Source organism: Otolemur garnettii, unplaced genomic scaffold (assembly GCF_000181295.1).
Source record: "Otolemur garnettii isolate 467f Iridium unplaced genomic scaffold, OtoGar3 scaffold00064, whole genome shotgun sequence".
Classification (NCBI taxonomy): Eukaryota; Metazoa; Chordata; class Mammalia; order Primates; family Galagidae; genus Otolemur; species Otolemur garnettii.
In genome coordinates this window covers 7,405,307-7,432,217 of record NW_003852459.1, presented here as the reverse complement: position 1 = coordinate 7,432,217, position 26,911 = coordinate 7,405,307, and the positions used below count along the sequence as shown (strand labels likewise).

The following is a 26,911-nucleotide window of genomic DNA, read 5'->3' as shown; positions in this document are numbered from 1 at the left end:
AAAAAAAAAAAAAAAAAGAAAATAGACAAATGCCCAACAAACATGAAAAAATGTCTAACATCATCATAAGGGAAATGCAAATTAAAACCACAATGAAACATCACTTACCTCTGCGAGAATGACCAATATTAAAGAGTCAAAGACAACAGATGCTGGTATGGATGCAGAACAAAAGGAACCTTTACACATTGTTGGTGAGACTGCAAACTAGCAAACTAGCACAACCTTTATAGAAAGCAGTACAGAGCTTCCTCTAAACAATAAACGTAGACTTACCATTTGATCTAGTATTCCCACTACTGGGTATCTACCCAAAGGAAAGTGTCATTTTATCAAAAAGGCATCTCAACTCAAATGTTTATCACAGCATAATTCACAACTGCAAAGATATGAAATCAACATAAGTGTTCAAGTCATGAGTGGATGAAGAAAATGTGTTATGTACATACCCTGGAGTACCCCTTAGTCATTAAAGGGAATACAGTAATGCCTATTGTGCATTTTTCACTTAGATGGAAATAGAGACCATTATCCTAAGTGAAGTATCTCAGGAATGGCAAAACAAATGCTGTATATTCTCACTATTAAGTGAGAGCTAAATGATGGGAACACAACAGCACAAAGAAATGTAAAGGATGTAAGAAGTCAAGAATGGGCAAGGGTTAGGAGGGATAAAAACTTACATTTCAGTTATAGTGAACACTATTCTGATGATGGGCACACTAAAAGCCCTAAGTTCAGCATTAAAAAATGTATCCATGTGACAAAAACATTTGTACCTCCTTAATATTTTGAAATAAAAATAAAAAGATAAAAAGTAAAAAAATAACAGGTGTTCATGAGGAAGTGGAGAAAAGAGAACACTTAAACACTGTTGGTTGGCATGTAAATGCTTATAGCACAACCTTTATGTAAAATACTACAGAGATGTCTCCAAAAACTAAAAATAGATGGTATAAAGAAAATGTGGCATATAAAGGTCATTAAATATGAAATATTGAATTTTGAATTAAAAGTTTAGTTTATTATATCTCTTTTTCTTTTTTGAGACAGAGACTCAAGTTTTCCCCCTGGGTAGAGTGCTCAATAGCTCATAGCAACCTCCAACTCCTGGGCTCAAGTGAGTCTCCTGCCTCCACCTCCCAAGTAGCTGGGACCACAGGCGCCCACCACAGCACCCGGCTATTTTGTTGTTGCAGCCATCATTGTTGTTTGGTGGGCCCAGGCTGGATTTGAACCTACCACCTTAGGTGTATGTGGCTGGCGCCTTAGCCACTTGAGCCACAGGCGCCAAGCCAGTTTATTATATCTCAAACAAGAAGCAGTACAATTAATCTCATCATATTTCAGTTAATATTTTATACCATTGTCTTTGTACTATTAAACTATGCTTTTTTAAAAAATTATTTTTTAGTTTTAATTGACCTTCTTTAACTCCAAGTTAAAGATAAGAAAATGAAAATTAACAACTACAAAAAAGCTGGGGGAAAAGAGGAAAAACAGGTAGAAATGGTGTGTTTTACATTTTGTCCTTTACCTCTCCTTCCCACACTTTATTCCTGTCTTTACAGTTAAATTCTTTCAAAGCTCACTACCAGTCCTATGGTAATTTTCAATTTATTTCCATCTGATTAACAGTAGTTCATTTTTATAAATTTGTTCAACAAGGGTATATTTTGGACAATGTTCTTTCTCTGAGTTTAAAACTTTTTAGCCTTTATACCTGAAGATAGTTTGCCTGAATTTAAAATATAAAACACTTCCCTTTCTACAAGATCTGTAGCTATTACTTTACTACCAACTGGCACTAAATGTTGATGTGGATAAAACAGAGATAAGTCTGACTTCTCCCCACTCTCATTAGTGCCTTGACTACTCTTTCTTCACGTTTAAAGGGTAGCAACTTTATGAGGTCATATCTCAGTATTGATAGTTCTAGATCAATTCTCTCTGGCCCATTGATTATCCTTCCAATGCATAGATTAAAATTGTCTTGTATTTTATAAATGTAGTATTAAATTTTACCTTTAAATAGTCATTCTTTTCTAGTTTTGGTTTTCTATAGTATCTCTATCTCAATCTATATACATTCACAAAATTTTCTCTCTAATCTTTTTCTAATCTTTTCTAATCTTTTCTTCTTCTTCTTCTTTTAATCTTTTCTTTTCTTCTCTTTTCTTTCTAATCTTTTTCTCTCTTATCTTTTGTTATATTTCATTCATTCTTCTCATTATATTTCTTAAGTTTCTTTCTATAATGTCTAATTTCTCTTGTGCTTCTTCCGGTTTCATTTCTGGAATAAATACTTCTTTTTTAAGTTTGATCAGCTAATAATTCAACTTTCTCTGTTGTTTTATATCTTTTCCAGAGTTCTACTTTTCTGGATTATGGGTTTTTCTAATAGAGAAGATTGCTTCATTCATTTTCTTTCTTCTCTTTTCTCTACTTGCCCAATCTCTCCCTCCTTCCTTTCCTTCGTGGAGAAAAAGTAAACACTGTATATTCAGCAAAATTAGGATTCAATATAATACTCACATTCTAAAATAGGAAAAGCAGGTACAGACCTAGCAGGAACCATGTGAAAATAGGTGAAATTTACTGAAATTTACCAGTAGTAAAGGACCATGAGTGCAGATCCCTCAAATGATGGCAACAATATACCCTGATGGTACGTAACATAAGGGCCTGTGTTCTTGCAGGCCTTGCTTGAATCCCAAGTATGAGGCAAGCAAGCTCACCTGAAAGATGAGCAGAGTTGTCAGAAGAATCCTGCTAGAATCAGCTTTAGGGAAACAGACAAGATAGGGTCACAGAAAGGATCCACAGACAAGCCATCATTATAGGATGTATTTTGTGTCTGCGGCAGGAGATATCCCCTCCTTATGAAGACCAGCACACCTGAAACAATACCCTGGGCCCTCCCTTCACTTGACCCTCCTTTCCTACACACACTCATGCCTCTTTAAAATAGCTAGCCAGGTAAAACCATTATGTTCTGTCATGAGAAAAAAATAAAGGAACAAGCACAGCAGTGATAACAAAGATATTCTGAGAAAAGAATGAAAAGTCTCAAAACATACAGACATCAATCAAGCATTAGAAAAACATTACCACAGTGCAAGGGAAAGGTCGGAAGATTGAATATTTTTATGCTTATTAGACATTTGCATTTCTTCTTTGTTAAACCGCATTGTCATATGTACCAAATACTAATGCTTAGGTTCTCAAATGCCTTTTAATTGAATTTGTAGAATTTGAAATTTAAAAATTATTATAGTAAAAAGTTATCAATCTATTATTTTATGGCTTTCAAAGAGCTGCTTTTAAACAAAACTTTATCCTTCAATTTAGTCATCTTAAGAAACGTCAAATATGTCTTTCAAAGATGTTTTAAATTTCACAAATTATATGACTCCCATGCAATCTCATCAGCCTCCGTTCAAACCATTCTTCCTTTCACTTTCTCCATGCCAACGCACCAGATTTTTCACTTTGACTCAAAATACATTTGTTTTTAATAACTCAACAGACTTCTGAATTGCTGTTCAATTTTGCTGCCTAGGCCACTCTTCTCTCAGACATTCCTCACCAACTTCCGTCATTCAAGAGGTTTCTTAAATATCATAATCTCAGGCAAGTTTTTCCTGACCGCCTCATCTGAACTAGAACTTCCACCCTGGGTGGTTCTATCTCCCTATCATACTTCATGTTTCTTTTTAGAACACGTCACATTTTAAAATTACATCATGTCATTTTTTACTTGTTTATTGCTTTTCTTTCCCAATTAGGCAGTAAGCTACATGAAGGCAAGTATTTTGTCTCCTTCAGCATTTATGCCAACTCCTAGAACAATGCTTGGCAAAGAGTCTGTACACAAATACACTTTTAAAATAAATTAAATAAAAAAATGATGTTTTCCACATTGAATTAAAAAATATTTTAGCTTTTAAATAAATTGCCTTCACAGGTTAAAACAAAAAAAAAAAGCATACAAAGGCAAACTAGATCAGAAGAGCATCTTCAAAAATTCTTACTTACAAATTTTTCCTTTATCATCTGCTAAGTATTTTAAAAATGTCTCAGTACATGTATGTCACATTTTCTGTGGTGAAACCGGATCACATTTCTATTTGAAAACAGGTTTGATTTACATTTGCTTCATGTGTTATATTTTTATAAATACTAGAATTTTATAGAATTTTGACCAAGTATCTGTATCAGATTGCAAAAACCCTGACATAAGTGTTTTTTAGTTTCTAGTGTGGGCAGATAATAAATATGTAGATACTAAATGCACTAGAAAATTTAAGTGTCAAAAAAGGACAGAAAGGTAAAGGGGGACAGGAAGGTTACAATTTAAAATAAAATGGCTAGAGTAGGCCTTATTAAGGAAGTGACATTTGAGCAGAGGTTTAAAGAAGGTGAGGAAACAATTAATATAGTCAAAAGAATGCATTTCAGGCTTAGAGGTAATTCTGAACGATGATATTCACAATATTAAGTAATTTTAGCATCATCAGATAAAATTATGATTAAGTTGATTTGTTTTGGAGGATTTAACATTCATTTGGATGGCATGATGTAGTAATTTAAAAATCAAATTGCTTTATCTCTTAGTCTTACTTTGATAGCTTTTTTTTTTATAGAGGAGGTACTCAGAGGAAACATATGTATTATAGAAATCTATGATAATAAAGAAATGTATGGGAGCTATTTGATACTAAACCTTCTCCCTTTTAACATATTAGTCAACTTATTTTACTCATTGTCTTTAAAAGGCATAATTAAAGGCACAAATTAATACTGAAATGCATTAATATTAAAATTACCATAAAAAGACTGCCACATTATTTGCTTTTGTGATGGTTATTTTTCTCTGTGAAGTTTAGATAGGCTATTTCTCAGTTATTCAGTTAAACACAAATCTAAGTGTTGCTGTGAAGATATTTTATAGATGGGGTTTATAATCAGGTAAAGGTGATTATCTTCTACAGTGTGGGTGAGCCTCATCCATTCACTTGACAGGCCTTAACAACAATGCTGAGATTTCCCTGAGGAAGAATTTCTGCTTTAAGGCTGTAGCATCATTTCCTACCAGAGACTTTTCAGCCTGCTGTCCATCTTGCCCTATAGTTTTGGCAAATACAATATAATTTGCCACATATTTTTTCCAAGTAGTATCTATTAAATTGCCAGCCCCATAGTTACTTAAGCTAATTCCTTGAAATAAATGTCTGTATATGTACATATACACAGATATAATGTATAGAAATACACACACACATATATATATACATATACTTATATATATTCTATACTGATTCTGTTTCTCTGAAGAACACTGAATAATACAGTCTTTCTCTCAGATCACATTAGATGCTATTTAAGAAAAGGCTTCATATTTTACGTATTATAATTCCTGCTTTTAATATAGTTCACAACATGGTTCTTTCTTGAAGGAATAAATATAATTATAGAAGAACATTCTAATTTAATAGGTAACTGGAAGGTATTTTCACTATTAAGAAGCAGAAGATATTATAAACATTTATAACTTTTATATAATGAAATCAAAAGATAAAAAGGAAAATGGCAATGAGAAAAATGAAACAAAGTTCTTATGTCTAATATATATGAAGAACTTACTACAAACTCTACAGGAGAAAACCTAGACATTTATTGTTTTTAAATTTATTATATTTAAAATAATTATAAAACCACACAAATGCTTTATGTATATTATTTCATTTACTTCTTGCAACAACTTCCGATAGGTTATCTATGTATTCCCATCTTAGAGAGGCAGCTGGAGCCCAGAGCCATTGAGAAACAAAGCTAGGTATTCAGTGGTAGAGCTACCTTTAGACCACAAGAATCTGGGCAGTGTGGCAAAAAACACAGGAATTACAATATATATTTACATATATACAAACAGACAATAAAAAAGCTGTAATCTTTGTAGAAATTAAAGAAATTCAAATGAAAATAACTCTGAACTTCCATTATTTTAGTTAAAGATAAAAGAAAATGTTAACAGGAATCAAGGCCTTGGAGACACAACTTATATAGATTATGGCAATGTAAAATATTTTAATTTTCTAAAAGTCAGTGTAGGCAGTCATTAAATGTTTCATATGCTATGGCACAGTAATTCTATTCCTGGGATCAGAAAGAATAGAGCCTAAGGAAATAGTAAAAAGAAAAAGCACCATACTAAAATATATTTAACAGCAAAATATGGTAAAAAACCTAAATGTCCAAGCACAGAAGAATGAAGAGAAGCATGACAGTTTATTAACAGAATACACAACTATTAAAATGATAACTATGGAGAAGAATTTCCAAGGCACAGCCCACGGAACATAAACATGAGGTGCTCCATGCCGAAGGCATATTCTATGATCTTCTCAGGTAGTGTTACATACGTTAGCACACTGAAGGCTTTCCTGGTAAAGCCTTTTTCAGGAAGAAAACGTCCATTGCTATTCTTTAACCCGGTACTCTCTAAACTTGTTTGAAAACAAAACATTTTTTTTTTTTTGTCAGGATCAATTATTGATGCAGAACAAACTTATTTTGCTTACAAGCTTAAGCGAAGGGATAGCTTGTGTCTGTTCCATGTGGTGCCCACTGGGCCAGCTTGAAGGTGGGGGACTAAAATCTTCTGAAAACTTGCTCAATCGTAACATGGGGCTTGGGCTTCCTCATAACATGGGAATAAAAGTTCCCAGGGTGAGTATCCTGAGATGGATCCCAGCAGAGCTGTATCATCTTTTATAACTAAAGATTCTGGATCTTTCTTGACTCCCTCTCACTGTGTTCCACTTATCAAAGCACCCCAATATCAGGGAGAAGGGTAATAAAATTTACCTCTTGGTGGGGAGTGTAAAGGTGCTGAATGGGAACAGGGGATGAGAAATATTTCTGTGGCTAGTTTTGGCACGTATAATTTGCCATACATTTTTTTCAAGTGATTTTTAAAGTTTTCCAGTGTTGGCAAATGCTTATGGAGGCCATATAAAATATATTATACATTTTTTTAAGTTTTACATACACACACACACACACACACATACACACACATACATACAAAACCCTTGGCTGATGGAAGAGTCCCTTTTGTCTGATATGGTAAAATCACAAACAGTGTCAATGAATTAGGCAATTTTTATTTAAATTTATATGAAATGACAATATGAACCAAAACCATCTCTAGCTCAGAGATTTTCCATTGGCCAGTTAGATTACCAAACTGTCTCTCTATATCCTTGTGTTTCATGAAAGATACTGAGATTTTGAGATATTAAGTTATTATAGTATAAGTGATGATAAATGTCTCTAGTTTATATATGAAAGAAATCTGCACGGGGGCTGCGCCTGTGGCTTAAAAGAGTAGGGCATTGGCTCCATATGCTGGAGGTGGCGGGTTCAAACCCAGCCCCGGCCAAAAAAAAAAAAAAAACAAAAAGAAGAAATCTACACAAATGTAGATGTATCTATTGTGGTGAATACAATTTTGGGCAACAGAACTTATCAAATGGATTGAGTCTCTTAATAATAGTGTCTTCTGGAATTTTCTTTCTTAGGAAAGGAATGCTTTCAGAATGTTTCCCTCATGTAGTATGCAAGCATTAAAAAAAAGTAAGTATTTTTGCCATGGTAGAACAAAAATATTTTTAAACAGCTACTTCTAATTGCCTTTACTAGCCATAACAAATTAGGCAATACGAATGAAACCAAAGTTGAAAGATCTAATACTTATGGAAATTTAACATAGTGAGAAATGAAAACATAACAAAGTTACCTCCTATACATCCTTTCCCAATAACCCCCTAGAGGACTTACTCCACAAAAACGACAGAGCAAAATAAAAATAAGAATGTTTAACAAACAGGAGGGAAAGAGAATCCCCATGCAAGAGAAAGAGAGATCCCAGGACAATGCCTATGCAATCAAAGATAGCAGCAGCCAGGCCAGACTGAAATGGTGTCACTCAACAACTTGAGGGCTGTCATCATCAAGGCTCCCCATCTGCTATTTTAATGGCTCCCTGCCCTCATCTCTTTTTTTCTTGATGAGTCTAGCAAGAGATTTATCCATTTTATTGATATTTTAGAAGAACCACCTTTTGGTTTCATTCATTTTCTCATTTTTTGGATCTATTTCCTATTTCACTGATTTTTACTTTTATAATATTTTCAATATAGTTATTTAATTTTCTTGTATCTTTTTAAGATTATAAATTTCCTTCTAAGCACTGTTTTATCTGCATTCTACAAATTTTTATATGTGTGTTTTCAGGATCATTCAGTTAAATGTATTTTCTAATTTCCCTTGGCTCCTAGTTTTAGAAGTATGGCATTTCATTTCCAAACACTGTATTTGGCAAGTTTTCCTATTTTTTGTTATTGGTTTGTGGTTTAGTTCTGTTTTGTTCAGAGAACATAGTCTGGATGATTTCAATCCTTTTAAATTTCTTGACACTTGTTTTATGGTCCAGCATATGACCTACCATGGTGAACGTTCTAGTCATGGTAGTAAAATAATGCATCATCTGTTGTTATTAGGTATATGCTTTATAGGTATATGACCATGTCACTTAGGTCACATTAGTTTTTAGTGTTGTTCAAGGTTTCTAGTTGCTTACCGAATTTTGTCAACAATTATTCCGAGAGGAAGATTGAAATATCCAACCATGACTGTGGATTTATCTACTTCTTACTTTAACTCTATCCTTTCTTTTGTTTGTTTCCTATATTTTTAAGACCTTATGATCTCTTGGTGAACTATCTTATTATGAAATTTCCTCTTATTTCTTTTTTTTTTTTTGTAGATTTTGGCCAGGGCTGGATTTGAACCCGCCACCTCTGGCATATGGGGCCGGTGCCCTATTCCTTTGAGCCACAGGCGCCACTCCCCTCCTATTTCTTATAACACTTGTCCAAATACCTTTGTCTAATATTATTTTAGGCATTTTTTACTTGTTTAATATTTCATACTTTATTCCTTGTATTAACAGGTTAAGAAAGTAAAATTTTCCCAAATACTGATTTATAGGTAACATTTGTAAGTGACACACAACAAAGTTCAGTTTCACAAAGAGTAACTTTCAGTGATCTATTTAAATGCAATTTTAATCTTTATTTTAAGCTAAAAGCAATAATAATTTGATAAGGTACATTCACATGCAATTCATGTATCCTGAACTATAAAAGCAGTTTCCATATTACTCTAACTCAAATCCATCCTTCTAAATCCTAATTCTCTACTGGTAAAATCTTACCCAGTATTTTTCTTTTCACGTGGCCCTCTTCTGATCCAATTAAATGTATATTTTATTTCATTTTATGTTGAATGCAACATAAAAATATATCAAGGTAAAAACAAACTCTGTGTAAAAAACTAAAAAAAGGCAGTTTCCATAGACACACATGGTTTTCATCAAGTATCTGTTCCCACAATGAATGAGTACTTACAAATATGCAAATAAAAAACTATCCTAAATGCTATCTTGCCATTGATGCCATTCAATTTTTTTTTTTTTTTGGCAGTTTTTGGCCGGGGTTGAGTTTGAACCCACAACCTCTGGCATATGGGGCCAGCACCCTACTCCTTTGAGCCACAGGCACTGCCCAGATGCCTTTCAATTTTTAAGGAATGCCATGCTTGCTACTGAAAACATTCATTTTTAGAAGGTTTAATCTGATCTGGGAAAATGAGTTCTCCCAATATGTAACAAATAGTATGTTATAATCCCCAAAAGGTTTTAAATTAAAAAAAGCCTTCCAACCCAGAAGCATTCACATGAAACTTTGTTTCTCCAAAATATTGAAATCAGTCTTGTTATCTGAAGAAAAGAATATTAAAAGAAATTAGCTTTTAAAATAGATAAACATCTTTACCAAAACCCCAGTATTTTCCTATATCATCTCTTTAAAGGAAACATAAAAAAAGTTCACTACAATCATCTCTCATACTACTTTTACATAAAAACTTCAGAATACACAAAGCACATGTTTCACCTATCACAGTCAACGATGCCATTTAGATTTTACACATTAAATGGCACACGTATACCTAACACATCAATGCTACTAATATTTCATCCTTTGTTAACAGTCAGAAAGAAGTGCATGGCTTAAAAGGTACTTAAACTTATGTGTGGTCATTAAAACTCAATAAATAATTCAAGCATGCTCATATATAAAGGCAGGCAATTAATCCAATATCACTATAATATGAAAAGGCATAAAAACAAAGGCATAAAACTATGTTTCTCTACCTTTCATTCATATAGGTAGATATCAAGACATCAGTACAAAAAATCTAACAATTATTACATATGGTGTCTCTAGAGTTTGCTTCATCAAATGTTTTTCTAAGCTCTTTCAATTCTTCATTCATAGTAAGCAAGTCTTTAACCCTAGCAAACGTCCTGGGGTCCTTTTGAAACATTAAAATGATATCTTCAACTTGTACATGTCCTTGTCTTCAATTGACATTGCCTGGTGAGTTATTTTCAGTAATGAACTCTATGATAAGGTCTTCAAGAATATCTACTGACTCAGTATCAGGATTCTGGTCATCTCCAAAGCTCAACATCATACATCTCAATTCTTTAGAAAACAATCTCTTTCTTTTACCCTGTCCACTTTCTGCACCTCCTCCAATTTCTTCATTTTCTTCCTCAAAAGCAGAATCTTTCTCCTCATCCACCATTCCATCAGCCCCTATTTTAGGCATTTTTAACTTTATGATGAGTAAGTGTTTGCAAGGTATATTTGTTGCATCCTTTAACTTTCAACCTACCGATGTCTTTGTATTTAAAATTCATTACTTCTATCCAATATTACACAAAGTGGCGAACTACTAAAACAAAACCAAAAAATGGGCCAGCTGCTTATTTTACAAACGACTTGTTTACATTTTGTCTTAGGCTGTTTCTGAGCTCCAGCAGAGTTCAGTAGTTGTGACAGGAACTGTCCTTAAGCCTAAAATATTTATAATCTGTCCCTATAATAAAGTCTGCCAAATGTGGAGTATAGAGGTTTTTACTGAGATTTTTAACAGCGACAAAATAAGCTGTTTCAACTGAGTGTGTAGACTCAGACTTAATATAATTATCAATATAATTGTAATTATAATATACCTGTATATATGTCTACCATCTTGTTATCTGTTTTCTTTCTCTCTCTCTTTTTTTTTTTGAGACAGGGTCTCACTTTATCACCCTCAGTAGAGTGCTGTAGCGTCACAGCTCACAGCCACCTCCAACTCTTGAGGTGATTCTCTCTCCTCAGCTTCCCGAGTAGCTGGGACTACAGGCACCCACCACAACGCCCGGCTACTATTTTTTTGCAGTTTGGCCAGGGCTGGGTTTGAACCTGCCACCCTCAGTACATGGGGCCGGTGCCCTACTCACTAAGCCACAGGCACTGCTCCTTAATATCTGTTTTTTATTATATTTGTCCCATCTGTGTTTTTATCCTCTAATCCTGCATACTTTGGAATTAATTTTTTCATTATTTTAGTATTCTTCTTTATCTTTTCTACTGACTTATCAGCTATATGTCTTTTTTTACATCTTTGGTTATTGCTCTAGAGTTTAAATATGTCACAGCCTATTTTTGAATAACATACCACTTCCCAAATAATGTAAAAACCTTAAGACAAAATACAGATCTAGTACGCCTAATCTACAATGCTTGAGATCAGAAGTGTATTGATTTTGAGGGTTTTTTTTTTGATTTTGCATTTTTAAAAAATGTGTTCAACAGGTTGAGTATCTCTGACCTGAAAATCTGAAATTCAAAATGCTCTGACGATCATTTTGTGTTGGCACTCAAAAAGGTTCTGATTTTGAAGCATTTCACTTTTGAATTTTGGATTTAGGAATACTCACCCTATCCTCTCATTTCTCCCTCCCATTCTGTAGACTTTTGTCATATATTTTACTTCTATATATGTTATAAACACAATATTAGTTATTTTTTACTGTTTTTTATTTAAATAACCATTTTTCAAAATTTAAAAGATGAGAGAAGTATAGTCTTTTCTGAGTAAACATAAATATATATTCACCATTATTTGGGACTCTTCATTCCATTGTGCAGCTCACGTTTCCATCTACTAGTACTCTTCTTCTTAGCAACGAATTAATAAAGTCTCTTGGTTGCTGTTGTTGTTTTGGTCTGAAAATATCATCATTTTAGATATTTTTACTGGATATAGAATTTTAGGATTATAGTTTTCTTCTTTCAGTGCCAATCTCATTCCATTGTCTTCCAGGTTGCATTGTTTCAGATAAGAAGTCAGCTCATTTTTATCTTTTGTATTTTGTATGTAAAGTGCCTTTTACTTTTTGTTTGCTTTCATAATTTTTCTCTTTATCATTGGTTTCTGAAATGATATATATTGGTGTGGTTTTCCTTCCTGCTTGGAGTAAGATGAGCTTCTTGTATTTGTGAGTTTCTGTTTTTCAATCAAATGTGTAAAAACTTTGGCCACCATTTTTTCAAAAAGTTTTTTTTTCGCCCTAAGCCCTTCTGGAACTTAATTACAAATTTCTTGGACCATATAGTACAAGGACACTGAGGTGATGGTGCTCTGAATTTTTTTCTTTTTTACTTTTACATAAAGAAGCATCACCCAGATCATGTTTTACAGATTTCTTGCTCTCTGCTTCATCATGTAAAGATTTAACATCATTTAATTAATTAGGCTTTTTAAAATTCATAGTCTTACTATGTTGCCCAGGCTGGAGTGCAGCAGCTATTTACAGTCATGATCATACAGCCTTGAACTCCTGAACTCAAATGATCATTCACCCCAGCTTCCTGAGTAGCTAGGAATGTGCAAATGTGCTCATCAGTGCTTTAGTTATGATACCTTCTTCAAGTCCACTTATCTTTTTATCTACAATAGGTAATGTGTTGACAATCCCATTCAGTGGATATTTCATTTGAGATGTGAGAATTCCTAGAGCAGCATTCTCAACCTGTGGGTCACGACCCACAGGAACTGCATTGAAGGGCTATGGCATTAGGAAGGTTGAGAACCACTGTCCTAGAGTTAAAAATTTATTTTTCATGACTCTCTTCATGTTTAAGATTTTCCTTAAATCCTTAAATATGTGCACAATTAGCATTTCAAAGTCTTTGCTAATTACAACATAAATGTCATTTCTTGATCTATTTCACCTGACTACCTTTTCTCTTTGTTAAGTCTTGTTTTATTACTTTTCACATTTTATAATTATTTGTTGTTGTTCCTTTCTTTTGCAGACAAAGTCTCATTCTGTTGCCCTGGGTAGCGTGCCATGGTATCATAGCTCACAGTATCCTCAAACTCTTGGGATCAAGTGAGCCTCTTGCTTCAGCCTCCTGAGTAGCCAGGGCTATAAGTGCCTGCTGTGACAGCCAGCTAGTTTTTTGGGTTTTTGTTTGTTTGTTTGTTTTGTTTTTACTAGAGAGTGGATCTCTTCACCCACCTCGGCTTCCCAGAGTGCTAGGATTACAGGTGTCAGCCACCATGCCTGGTTCATATTTTATAATTCTTGACTAGATACTAGTCACTATCAAGATTTTATTATATATCTGGATTTAATGGTCTTTTCCTCTGGCTGTTTGTGTCTATGCTCAATTTGATTAAAAATCCTAAGGAAGAAAAAGGTGGCTTTCCTACACCATAAGAGTAAAATATTCTGAAGTCTTTAAGTTTCTTTTCTTCATAACTGTTTTAGTTTCTCTTTACTCTTTTGAGGACAATTTGATTTTGGTAATGACCCAGGCCCTGTAAAGACTTTCCTTCATGCTGCATCTACCTTTTGTTTGACAAACTACATCAAAGGACTGCAACTACTTTGTTTTCCTTTAGTTATTCTTCTCTGACTTCCATTCTTGTACTATACTGAAACTAAATCAATGATGTAACTGCCAGCTCCAATTATCCTTTCTCACCTGTAATAGTCTATGAATTATGTACAAAGGCACATAATCAAACAGGCATACTTATCTTTATCAGGACATCGTAGTTGGAAATAAGGAGGTAAAGACAAAATTACAGTTTGGAAAGAAACAGATACATGCAAATAATACTAAATATTCATATATAAGAACTACCCTATCCAAACCCATTAGTCAAGAATTACAAGATGTCATAAAGTAAGAATACCTGACCCTAAACCAAGAGAAAAGGTGGTCAATAAAAACAGACCAAGAAATGATGTAAATACCCATGCATAATAATGTAATTAGCAAAGAGTTTGAAATTGCTAACTGGGCACGTATTTAAGGATGTAAGATAAAACATTAAAATAATGAGGAGAGTCAGGGAAAATATATATTTTTCTTCAAGTAAGGGCTAGGAAAGACTTCTAAATGGTATAATCCTCTGTGATATCCACTATTCCTTATAACCCCAAGAAAAACATGAGATGAACGAATTTATTTTCACAAAGCAATGAAAATTATTTAAACCAATACTTTTAATTTTTATTCCCTCAATTACAAACTTTCTTTCTTTTTTTTTTTGAGACAGAGTCTCACTATGTGGCCCTTGGTAGAGTGTCTCGGCCTCAAGCTCACAGCAACCTCAAACTCTTGGGCTTAAGCAGTCTTTTGCCTCAGTCTCCAGAGCAGCTGGGACTACAGGTGCCCACCACAACATCTGGTCATTCTTTTGGTTGTATTTGCCATTGTTGTTTAGCAGGCCCAGGCCAGGCTTGAACCAGTCAGCTTTGGTGTATGTGGCCAGTGCCCTACTCACTGAGCTACAGGTGCTGAGCCAATTTCAAACTTTCATATAAAAGTCAAATGAAAGACAGAGAAGAAAAATGTACAGTATGTGCTTGGCACATCCATACCTCCACATTCTAGCCAATTGCTTCTGCTTTAATAAAATATATACTTATTTGTTCACTAATTTATAGTACAAAAGAAATACATGCTTATTGTAGAAATTTAGGAAAGTACAAATGATGGCAAAAATAAATTCACCCTTCATTTTATGCTAAAATATAAGTTCTGTTACATTTTGGTACATGTGTGTAGAGACATTGATTTGTTAAGAAAATAAAAATAAATGTTGTATTACTCAGAATACTTTATTCCATGAACATGTATTTATTTAATTAATGTATACTGCTGGACATTTAAATTGTTTTCCAATATCATGATTGAATAATTGTTGGTAATATTCATAGGAGAAATTTCTAGACTGTAATCTGTGGGTCACAGGTTATGCACATTTATAGCTTCTGTTAAAGTTTCCTACAGAAAGATAATACCAAGATGTTGGAATAGTACAAGCTGGGTCATAGAAATTATAAAGAAAAAAAGTCAAGAAATAAGAAAGCCTCTACATTCCTAGGGAAGATAGGGCAGTAAAGGACTGTTTTGAACTGTTAAGTGTGATAGGCTGGTTTCTTGGGCATTAGAACTCAGAGTTCTTGGGCAGCAGGCAACACTTTAGGGCTCTGGGAGGACAAACTAGGAAATAAACTACTGGAGTTCTCTGCTTTAATGATTCTTCTCTGACTGAATCAAAAACTGACCATTGCTATTTTTGCAGGGACTCAGACTATGGTACAATTCCCTATGAGTAAAACCAGAGAGCTTATGAAGAGCTGAGAAAAACAAGGAGGCCTATAACTACCTGTAGGCAGTAATCTTTCTCTCCTACCAAAGCACAGAGCTAATATATTTCAATCTTCAGCTTTGGATGCTGCTTCTCTCCGGTAGGATGGGTGAATGGGGGGAAATAGTAAAGCAGAGCTTGAGGCATCATTTGGTTGACTTAACAAATTAATGGTGATTTCCATGCGGCCTAGACCCTTTCTACCTACCCATCAACTGAGCTCACTGTGAATGAAATAGACTAGGTGCTGACATATCCCCATAAGTGATGCCACAGTATCCAGTATCCAGGGGAAGTAATCTCATAGGTCAAAATATCAAGACATTTAAGGAGCACAACGGTTTTCCAAGAAAAATAACATACTGTCATATAGATTCTAAGAGAAGCAGAAATGTTAAATATCTCCAAAATTTAAAGTTAGCATAGTAAACATACTGAAAGAGATAAGGGAAAATTTTAGCAACATATAATAAAAAGGACAAAGGAGCAGGCAGAAATATTAGGTATTACATATATGCATATATAAAAATATAATATTTAAAGCATATAGATTGGATAAATAATGGAATTAAAATGAGGAATAAATCAGCAAATTTGAAGACTTGTTTGAGTATACCTTTAATTCTAAAGAAAAGTTAAGAACACAAAAAAAGAAAAGAAAGGCTAAGGTACTGGCACTGTTAAACATCTCAATAGCAGGAGAATCAGAGAAAAAAAATAAAAATACAAAGTATTTGAGAAAATAAAGGAGATACATGGGGAAAAAAAGATCAAGTATTTTCAAAGTACTGAAGGAAAAATCTTAAAACCTAGATTTTATATGCACCAATACAATCATTCAAATATGAGGATATGATAATATATATTTTCAAGTATACATGGCTCCAAAAGACAGTTTTGATGAAACACTTGAACAGAAAGAAACCAATACAGAAAATACTTAAAAGAACTATGATGAGAAGAGAAATGAAGTAATGCTCATAAAATATCTTGGCAAAATTTTGTCTTTTAAAATAGCAAACCGTAAAGAAAAAGAAAAGATGAGCACAAGAGTTTAGAATTTAAAATAAGTAACAGCAACATGATTGGGCAGAAGGTGAAGGAGACAAGGGAATGTTAAAATGTATAAGAACCTTTATAAATGTAATATGTTTATTGACTATTTAACTTATTTTGTTAGTGTGTCTATGAACTTCCATGAGCTTATAATCTTTATTCTTTTTATAAGTGGGAACACTTTTAATTTCTATTCTGATATTACATGGTTACTAACAGGTTTAAACTCTGAAGATAAGGTGAAAATTTCCTAGATAACTACAATTTTTTTTTTTTTTTTTTTGAAACAGAGCCTTAAGCTATCCCCCTGGGTAGAGTGCCATGGCATTACAGCTCACAGCAACCTCCAACTCCTGGGCTCAAGCGAGTCTCCTGCCTCAGCCTCCCAAGTAGCTGGGACTACAGGCGCCCGCCACAACGCCTGGCCATTTTTTGGTTGCAGCCATCATTGTTGTTTGGTGGGCCCGGGATGGGGATTCGAACCCGCCACCTTAGGTGTATGTGGCTGGCGCCTTAGCCGCGGAGCCGATAACTACAATTTGATACATGTTGTAGAGAACATTAGATCTGATCATTGCTAATTTTACCTCCAAAACTAATCTTACTGAGCACAGTGTTTTATTTATTCATTACCTTGGCACATGTAATCAGAAGTAGGCATTAGTTTTACGAGCTATCAAGAAGTCAGTTAAGGTTATTATTAACCTAAGTTTCTAGTTATAGAAAAGGAGGATATTGTTGCAGCACAGGATTAATTTAGGTATGTGGCAGTGAGAGTTTAAAGGAAGCAAGATTAGGCATATCATATTCCAGTAGCCAGGGTTAGTCACTAAATCTCATTAGTCCAAAAGAGGAATAAATATTACATGGCTCAGTAGAATGTGGGATTACCCAGGTATTTCCTGATTTGAAGGAAACTGGGTATTGGCTATATCTGCAGGTGGGGAGAACATGAGCTGCCATCAATAGCCACGCAGGGCCACAAACATTAAAGGTATACATAGTTGTCAAATACATGCCCTCACAAAAATCCCCAGATCCTCATAGCTTTACATACAAATTTTAACACACAGTAAAGAAATAGTAAATTCCTATCTTATAAAAGTATTAGAGAAAATAGAAAAAGAGAAACAGCAGCCCATCTGATTTCATAAGGTTGATGTACCTTTTTTTTTTAAAGAGACAGAGTCTCACTTTGTCACCCTGGGTAGAGTACCGTGGCATCAAAACTCAGCAACCTCCAGCTCTCAGGCTTAGGTGATTCTGTTGCCTCAGCCTCCCAAGTAGCTGGGACTATAGGTGCCTGCCACAACTCCCGGCTACTTTTTTGTTGTTGTTGTTGTTGTTGTTACAGTTTGGCGGGGGCTGGGTTTGAACCCGCCACCCTCGGTATATGGGGCCAGCACCCTACTCACTGAGCCACAGGAGCCACCTAAGATTAATGCACTTTTAATTATAAAACCACAGAAGGAAAATGAAGAAAATTATATTATGATAATGATATATTTCACTTAAGAATTTAGATTCCAAAATCCCCAATAAAAAATTTGGTAATTAAATACAATAGTGCAGTAACAATAATGCATAATGATAAAATAATACATCATGATGTAAAATAGGAATACATGGATGGTTTAACATTCAAAATTCTATCTATATAATTCACAATAATAAACATCATATCATTAGTTTAATATATATCATAAAAAGCATTTGATTGGGCTCAATGGCTACTTACAAGACTGTCTAGAAAACTAAAAATAGAAGAACCTATCTTAAGTTGGTAAAAGTTATGTATTAAAAACCTTCCATAAGTATTATGCTTACTTGAGAAACTTTACATGTATCTCCTTTATGACTGGACATAAGATGAAGAAGCCTCACTGTGGCTACTACTCTATAACATAGCTCCGGAGGAACCAGCCAAACATACAGGAAAGAAGAGATTTAGGCATAAGGACAGGAAAGGTAAACATATGTGCTATCTGCTAGCAATTCTGTCCTGGGTATGTATCCAAAGAAATCATTATCATATTCCACAATACAGCAAATATGAGGATGTTCATCACATGGTGTTGCTTGTGGTGAAAGGGAATTGAAAGCAATCTGGGTTGTTATGCTCAGGTTCACGGGTGGTCAGACACACAGAGAATAAGCTTGCAACTGGAATAGTATAGAGACAAAGATGACTATCACCATCATTGGGGAAAATGTATAGTTAAAATATGGCAGCTATCTGCCATAGTGTATCATTTAGCAGTTAAAAGCAACATAAACATGACAACATAAATAAAGCTTAAAACATAATAAGGTTATCCAAAATAAAATAGTAAGTAAGAAACGGAATGAAATAAATAGCACAACACCACTTAGTTGTATTTGAATTTTGTGTCATTAATAGTGGGGGGGGGGCAGAGAAATAGGTAATACAAATTCAGCTACGAGATGAGAACTGTGGAAGCTGAGAGATCCACATATGGTGGCTCATAATACTATTCTGTATTTTTAAAAATATTTATTTGAAATTTTCCATGTAAAAATTTTAATATACATGCATATAAAATAATACTCATAAAAACAAAAGAGAACAGTACAATAGATATTATTTTAGAATATCATATTAGAATAGTTGCTATGGGTCAAGGTTAGGAGAATGGAAGGGTAAATATATAAATAAAATAATTAGTGTTTTGCATGAACCAGTGATGACAGTGGTATCAGGAACTAAAGAGTATGATTAACTACTTTCTCTGTATGCAAAAGGTTCATTAAAACAAAAACAAAAACAAAAAAAAGAACCAGAAAGCACCAGAGCACACAGTAGTCCTAGCTATTGAGGGCAGTCTGAGGGCAGAGGACCCTTTGAGCTCAGAATTTCAATCCTAACCCAGGAACACAATGATACCCTGTCTCAGAAACACATACAAAAAGGTATGTAATGCCAGGCTCTGTAGCTTATGTAATCCGAGCACTCTGGGAGGCTGAGGCTGGTGAATTGCTTGAGCTTAGTAGTTCTGGAGCAGCATGAGCAAGAGCAAGAGCAAGAATCTGTCTCTACTAAAAATAGAAAAACTAGCAGCTTTGTTGTGGGTGCCTACAGTCCCAGCTACCCAGGAGGCTAAGGCAGGAGGATTACTTGAACGTAGGAGTTTGAGGTTGCTGTGAGCTATGATGCATGGCACTCTACTCAGGGTGACAGTGGGATTCTGTCCTGTAAAAAAGGTATATATGTATTTTTTTTCTTTTCCAATGGGATCCAGTTTAAACTGTGGAGATGAAAGGGCTATAAAAATAATTATCTAATCATTATAACTCAGAAAACAATTAAATGGCTGCTCCAAGTAACCAACTTACCATCTATAACTATAGAAATGAATTAGAAATAAGTAATATCACTTATCCTTTAAAAAGAAGTCATTCTAACAATAATAGTCATCATAGAAAACTAGGAAAATCACTAAGCTGCTAAGTATAAATTAAGGAGAAAAAATAGACTGTAAATGCTTGCACTCTAAAAGAATAAAGAAAAACAGAACAAAGGGAAAAAATTCCTGCCCTCGAGGCTGTAAACTGTTTTTACTGGGTTCAGGCAGTGGTAAAAGTGGATTTTTTTAGAAGGTAAAATTTTATGCTGATATTGAAACATAAAGTTATTTTTTTTTTTCCAAATCTGTATTTCTCGTTTCTTTCAAAAAAAAATCCCAGGAATTGACTTTATGACTTCTCATTCCCACTTAGCAAGGATCTAGAGCTGAATAAGAGCGCTCCATTTATAGGTCACATACTCTCCAGGCTTCTATTGTCCACATCTGGCAAGCAATATTACTTAAAGTATCCTTTTTTTTTTTTTTTCAGGTTTCTACCTAAAAAAAGTATCTTACTTGAAAGCTTACCAAGAGGTAGTCAGAAATTTACTTAGCCATATAAATATGTAAGCAGTCATGAGAAGCAGGAACAGAACAGGGGAAGTGAAAGGATATGCTAGGTCATGAGAAATCTCTAGGAAGTCAGGAAATAATGAAAAGAGGCATGGTATTCAGAAGTAATAGTACTGTAAGTATGTGAAATTATGACAGTTTTTTTGAGTGAGCAAAAAACAAGCTCTCAATATCATTAAAGGAACTGATTAACGAATAGATTTAAAGAAAATGGCACCATGGATGACAGTAGTTCTCTGTTTATTTTTTCCCAAGTTAAATTCTGCTGATTGAGTTGTACTAACAGGTTTGATAGAAACTATTTTGTTTATTCTCTACTGTTAGTTGGTTTGTAGTCCTCCATAAAAATATATCATTTTTTAATCAACTGCCAATGATTAATGAAATTTGACATTTCCCTCAAGATGGTATTAGGGCATTAAAATTTGTGTCTGAATGAGTAACTGTGATTGTGAGGTCACCTAGGGCCAGTGATTAAAAAAATGAGCAAATTAAACAAGTCAAATTATAATCTGGCAACCCTAACAATATAAAATAAATTATTTTTTAGGTTATAGTTATTACTCACCTTGAGTGTCACTTCTAAAGATCTTGTCTGTAAACCACAAAACCTTCAATATCTACTTCCCACATGTAAAAGCTGACATCTTTAATGTACATCTAGAAAAGAAGCATAAGAAAATATCACGAATTTGAAGGTATAGATATTGTTTCAATTATTTTAAATATTAAAGAATACTAATAATCATTGTTCATAATTTATTTAATATGTTTGTGCAAAGGGACATGAGTATTATAGCACATATTTTATGTAAGTAAATAGCAATAATATTAGGATTTTCCCCTTATAAGAATCAGAAAGAAAAAAAAAAGAAGAATCAGAAAAGTCTGTCAAACATAAACATGTATGTATGATCCATATCATAGAGTAGATTCTATAGTACTAACTTTGTCTGGCTACCTAGTTTCTATGCAAAATTTTTAATAAATATAATTTATACATTAATTCTGACATTTTACACTAATATAGTTCCATCTTCGAAAACACTTTCCTTGTGCAAAAGTGCAAAAATTATTATAAAAATATATTCTTGATTATACTTGAGGTGCCTAGTAGAGCCAAAATCACAAAAGTCAATAGTGCAACATTCTATTCTCACAAAAAAGGATATTCGCCTTACCACTTAAACTTTCCAAAGAGTGCTTTATACCACCTACTAAAACTTAGCTGAGAAGGCCTGAGTTAGTTTCTACATATTAATAAGACATTAACTTCCCCCAAATACTATCTACAGATACTATAGCTTTATATAATAGTTTGAAATCCGGTAGTGTGATGCCTTCACGTTTGCTCTTTTTATTCATCATTCCCTTAGCTATTTAGGTATTTTTCTGATTTCATATAAATTTCAGGATTACTTTTTCTATTTTTATAAAAAATTATGTTGGAATTTTGACAGGGATTTCATTGTATCTGTAGATCAGTTTGGGTAATATGGGCATTTTAAAAATACTAGTTCTCCCAATCCATGAGTGTGAGATAGCTTTCCATTTATTTGTTTTAATTTCTTTCACTGACATTTTTAAAAACTGGAAACAGTAATAGGGTAAAAATGTTTTTGTTACATGGATACTCTGTACAAGGCTTAAGTTGGGACTTTCAGTATGCCTATCACCAGGATAGTGTTAACTGTACCTGATAAGTTTTTATCCCTTACTTCCTATTACCCTCCCCCTTGCCTGGTTTCCAATGCCCTTTACATCTCTTTGTATCCATGTGTGTCCATCTACTAGCTTCCCATTATTAGAGGGTACATGTGGTTTTTATTTTTCCTTTCCTGAGATACTTCACTTAGTTAACAATTTCTATTTCCATCTAAGTTGCTGCAAAAGACATTATTTCATTCCCTTTTATAGCTAAATAGTACTTCATAGGGTGTGTGTGTGTATTTCACATTTTCATTATCCATTCATGAATTGATGGACACTTAGATTGATTTCATGTCTTTTCAATTGTGAATCATATTGTGATAAACATTTGAGTATAGGTGTCTTTTTGATAAAATAATTTCTTTTTGAGTTGATGTCCAGTCGTGGGATTGCTGGATCAAATGGCAAATCTACATTTATTTCTTTGAGGAATCTCCATATTCTTTTCCATAAAGATTATACTAATGTGTAGTCCCTCCAACAGTAAGTATGTTCGTTTTTCTTTGCAACCACACCTATTGTTTTTTGGCTTTTTAGTCATGGCCATTCTGACAATGGCAAGGTAGTATCTCATTGTGGTTTTAGTTGGTATTTCCTTGATGATTAGTGATGAACATTTTTTCATGTATTGTTGGTCATTTGATAATTTCTTACATTCACAATTTATAGTTTGCAGTGTACACATCTTTTAACTCCTTGGAAATTTCTTCTTGAGTATTTTATTTTATTTTTGCAGCTATTGTAAATGGGACTGTTCTCCTGATTTCTTTTTTGGATAATTCATTGTTAGTGTCTAAAAACACTACTACCTCTTATGTGCTAATTTTATATTTTACAGCTTTACAGTACTCATTTGTTCCAATAGTTTTTGTGGTGGAGTCTGCAGGGTTTTTCCCTAAAATATATAAGATCATGTCATTGGCAAACAGTGACAATTTCACTTCTTCCTTTCTTATTTGGATGCTTTTTATTTCTTTCTCTTAACTAATGGCTCTGACAAGGACTTCCAATAATACATTGAATAGGGTGGAGTCCAGTGGCTCACACCCATAATCCTAGCAGAGGTGGGAGAATTCCTTGATCTCAGAAGTTTGAGACCAGCCTGAGCAACAGTGAGACTGCATCTCTGCTTAAAATAGAAAAATTAGCTGGGTGTTGGGGCAGGCACCTGTAGTCCCAGCTACGGGGTGAGGCAGGAGGATTGCTTAAGCCCAGGAGGATTTTGTGGTTGGTATGAGCTTGCTGAATCCATGGCATTCTAGCTTGGGTAACAAAAGAGCATGGCATTCTAGCTTGGGCAAAAAAAAAAAAAAAGCATATTGAATAGAAGTGGCAAGAGTGATCATCTTTGTCTTATATTGGATCTTAGAGGAAAGCTCTATTTTTCACCATTGAGTATTATGTTAGCTGTGGGCTTCTCAATTAACATCATGTTGGGATAGAGTCCTTCTATACCTAATTTGGTGAAAATTTTTCATCATAAGAGAATGTTGAATTTTGTCAAATGATTTTTTTATTCATTTAATGAGATGAGATATGATTTTTGTGTTCATTCTGTTAATGGGATGTATTACATTTATTATTTGTGTTATGTTGAATCATCCTGCATCCCAGGAATAAATCCCACATGATCATGATGGATGACACTTAGAATGTATTATAGAATTTGGTTTGCTAGTATTTTGTTGAGGATTTTTGCATGTATATATATTAGGTATATTGACCTGTAAATTTTTTTTTCTGCAATGTCCTTGCCTGGCTTTGGTATTGAGTCATGTCAGGCTTGTAAAAAGAATTTGGGAATATTCCTCCTCTTTTATTTTTTAGAATTTTAAGAAGGCCTAGTATTAGTTGTTCTTTTAAATTTTCGATAGAATTCATCTATGAAACCACCAGGTCCTGGGCTATTCTTCAAAGGGACATTTTCATTCTAATTTAACTCCTTATTATTATTGGTCTCTTCAGCTTTTATATTTCTTTGTGATTCAGGTTCCATGTGTCTAGGAATTTATTCACTTCTTCTAGGTTTTCCAATTTGTTGACATACACATGTAATTGTTCATAGTAGTCTCTTATAATCATTTGTATTTCTGTGGTCTTGGTTATGATATTGCCTCTTTCATTTCATTTCAATAAAATTTCATTCTAATTTTAGTATATGGCAATTTATACAGGAATAAAATATGCTTTTTACATTCCTGAGCTAGCTATAAAACTATACCAAAACAAAAACTTTTACACTTGATTATTTTCACTGCAATAACATTATGCAACTTTCATTGCTCTCAAGAACTATTCATTTTGATGGATATGACTAATTCACAAATTTCATTTATGGTTGAATAGAAACTTATCATAGCAAGAAGTTATAAAATAGAATAAAACCTCACAGAGTTTTTTATTTCAACAGAAATCAAACACTCAAAGAATTAAAAAGTATTTTTATACTATGTTTGCTTTTTAAAAGATTTGAAATTTCTTCAGTGTAACAAGAGCTCTAATCATGCAAATCCATGGAAGATTTGTTTTTTTCAACTGTTTCATCATAGAGAATAATTTTTGCCTGAGCATATTCAAGTCATTGCTTAGTACTATTTCACACCGTTATTGTGTTTATTCCAGATCACTCTCTTAGGGGACCTTTAAATACTTTTATTTATGGTTTTAATACAACTGTTATCTTTTTGCAGCAAAGAGCAGAAGAGTCCTTCATGGGGTACGAGTAGGTCACTCTCAGAAACAAAGAACTAAAGGTAACTCTAAATCTTGTCTATAAAATTAAACCTTGTCTTTAGCCCTCTTGCAACTTGCCCAGACAATCTGGTTTTAGTAAGAAGCTATAAAGAACGAGGCCCCATCTCTTCTAAAAATAAAAATTAGCCAGGTGTTGTGGTGGGCGCCTGTAGCAAGGCCACTGTCGGGAGACTAAAGCAAGGCCAGAGGATCACTTGAGCCCAGGAGTTTGAGGGTGCTATGAGCTATGACTTCATGGCACTAAATAAACTTAGGGTGACACAGTCTAAAACAACCAAAAAACCACACACACACACAAAAAATAGTACAAAGAAACTAAAGCCCTCTATGTGAAAGCTGGTAACAACCAGGCTATTCAAATACTAATAGTAAATGAAATATTTTCATTAGAGAAAAAAAAGCCATCTTTTATTTTTCTCATTTTTCCCATAAACATTTTCTAAATATGCCCATCTGAGCTGGGCAGAATATTTCTTCAGCAGGAATAATCATCAGTTTGGTTCTGAGTGCCCATTTCTGTTATATCCACTACTTAGGGAACATCAGTGAGTGATTTTGTTTACACTCATATACAAACACCTTGAGACCTTTTTCTGAGAGAAAGAAGTACAACGTTTTGCCAAATAATATACCAAGAAAGAATATGGTATATTAACATACTGGCAATGATAAGTTAAACCCTAGCCTTGTTATCAATTTAGTTAGGCTTGTTGACGGAGAGATAATTAATAAATAATAAGGATGGAACCCAGTGAATGAGCTGGCAGCTAATTTGTAACTCTGATTCTATATCGTCTCTCCTTGACCTCAAAAACATGGTGCTTGAAAAATTCTCCAGATTGGAAATTCAAGATTGAGAAAATGAATAAATTGTGGAGAAATAAAGAATTGAGAGATTGAGATCATGTGACCATGAAAGTCTATGTTAATAGGTTTATATTCACCGAAACAAAAAAAAAATTTTTTTTTTTTTTTTGAGACAGAGCCTCAAGCTATCCCCCTGGTAGAGTGCTGTGGCATCACAGCTCACAGCAACTTCCAATGCCTGGGCTCAAGCGAGTCTCTTGCCTCAGCCTCCCAAATAGCTGGGACCACAGGCACCCGCCACAATGCCTGGCTATTTTTTGGTTGCAGCCGTCATTGTTGTTTTTGATGGGCCTGGGCTGGATTCGAACCTGCCAACTTAGGTGTATGTGGCTGGCACCTTAGCCACTTGAGCCACAGGTGCTGAGGCCCAAAACAAAAATTTAAGAAAGGATACCAAACTAAAGACAGGATCAATGACAATTCATATATCTTAACGTTAGTAATAATTTCCATTTTATTTTTCCATGCTTGCTAATACCTTTTAAGAATATGTGGCAGTGTTATGAAAATACTTCTGAAGTTATTAACTTTTTAAAATTACACACACACATATACACAGTGTCCATAAAGTTTGTGTACAATTTAAGTTTTATGGATACTGTATATAGAATGAATGTGTATGTGTACATACTGGTGACCTTGTGTCTGCCTCCATCCAAATGCTGACAACTTTAGAAGTTTATGACCAGTGGGATATTTATGCTATCTTCTCTTTATATCTTCTCAGGTTCCATTTCTTGCTACTCTGAGTCTGGAATCCTGGGTCTCTCTCACACATTTCTAGTAGCATATCCCTCCTCACTGCTGCTAGTGGAGTTTGAAATCTCAGGTTTACTCTCCCATCTTTATCTTTTCCACAACTCTCCTTAAGGAAAATCACTACCACTGATGTCACCTTTTTTTTTCAAACATCATGTTTCCCTTTTCTCATCATAATTACCAATGGGCAT

General features: G+C 34.1%; 1 protein-coding gene and 1 pseudogene across 1 annotated transcript in view; both read right to left on the bottom strand.

Annotated features, from left to right (window-relative positions):
* MBD5 (methyl-CpG binding domain protein 5) overlaps nucleotides 1-26,911 on the bottom strand; it is a 430,974-nt gene that overhangs the window by 268,753 nt on the left and 135,310 nt on the right. The window contains exon 2 of the mRNA XM_012807133.2: nucleotides 21,199-21,290. The gene's annotated coding sequence lies outside the window, so the exon portion shown is untranslated. The remainder of the gene's footprint in view (nucleotides 1-21,198; nucleotides 21,291-26,911) is intronic.
* LOC105887296 lies at nucleotides 10,327-10,719 on the bottom strand (annotated as a pseudogene).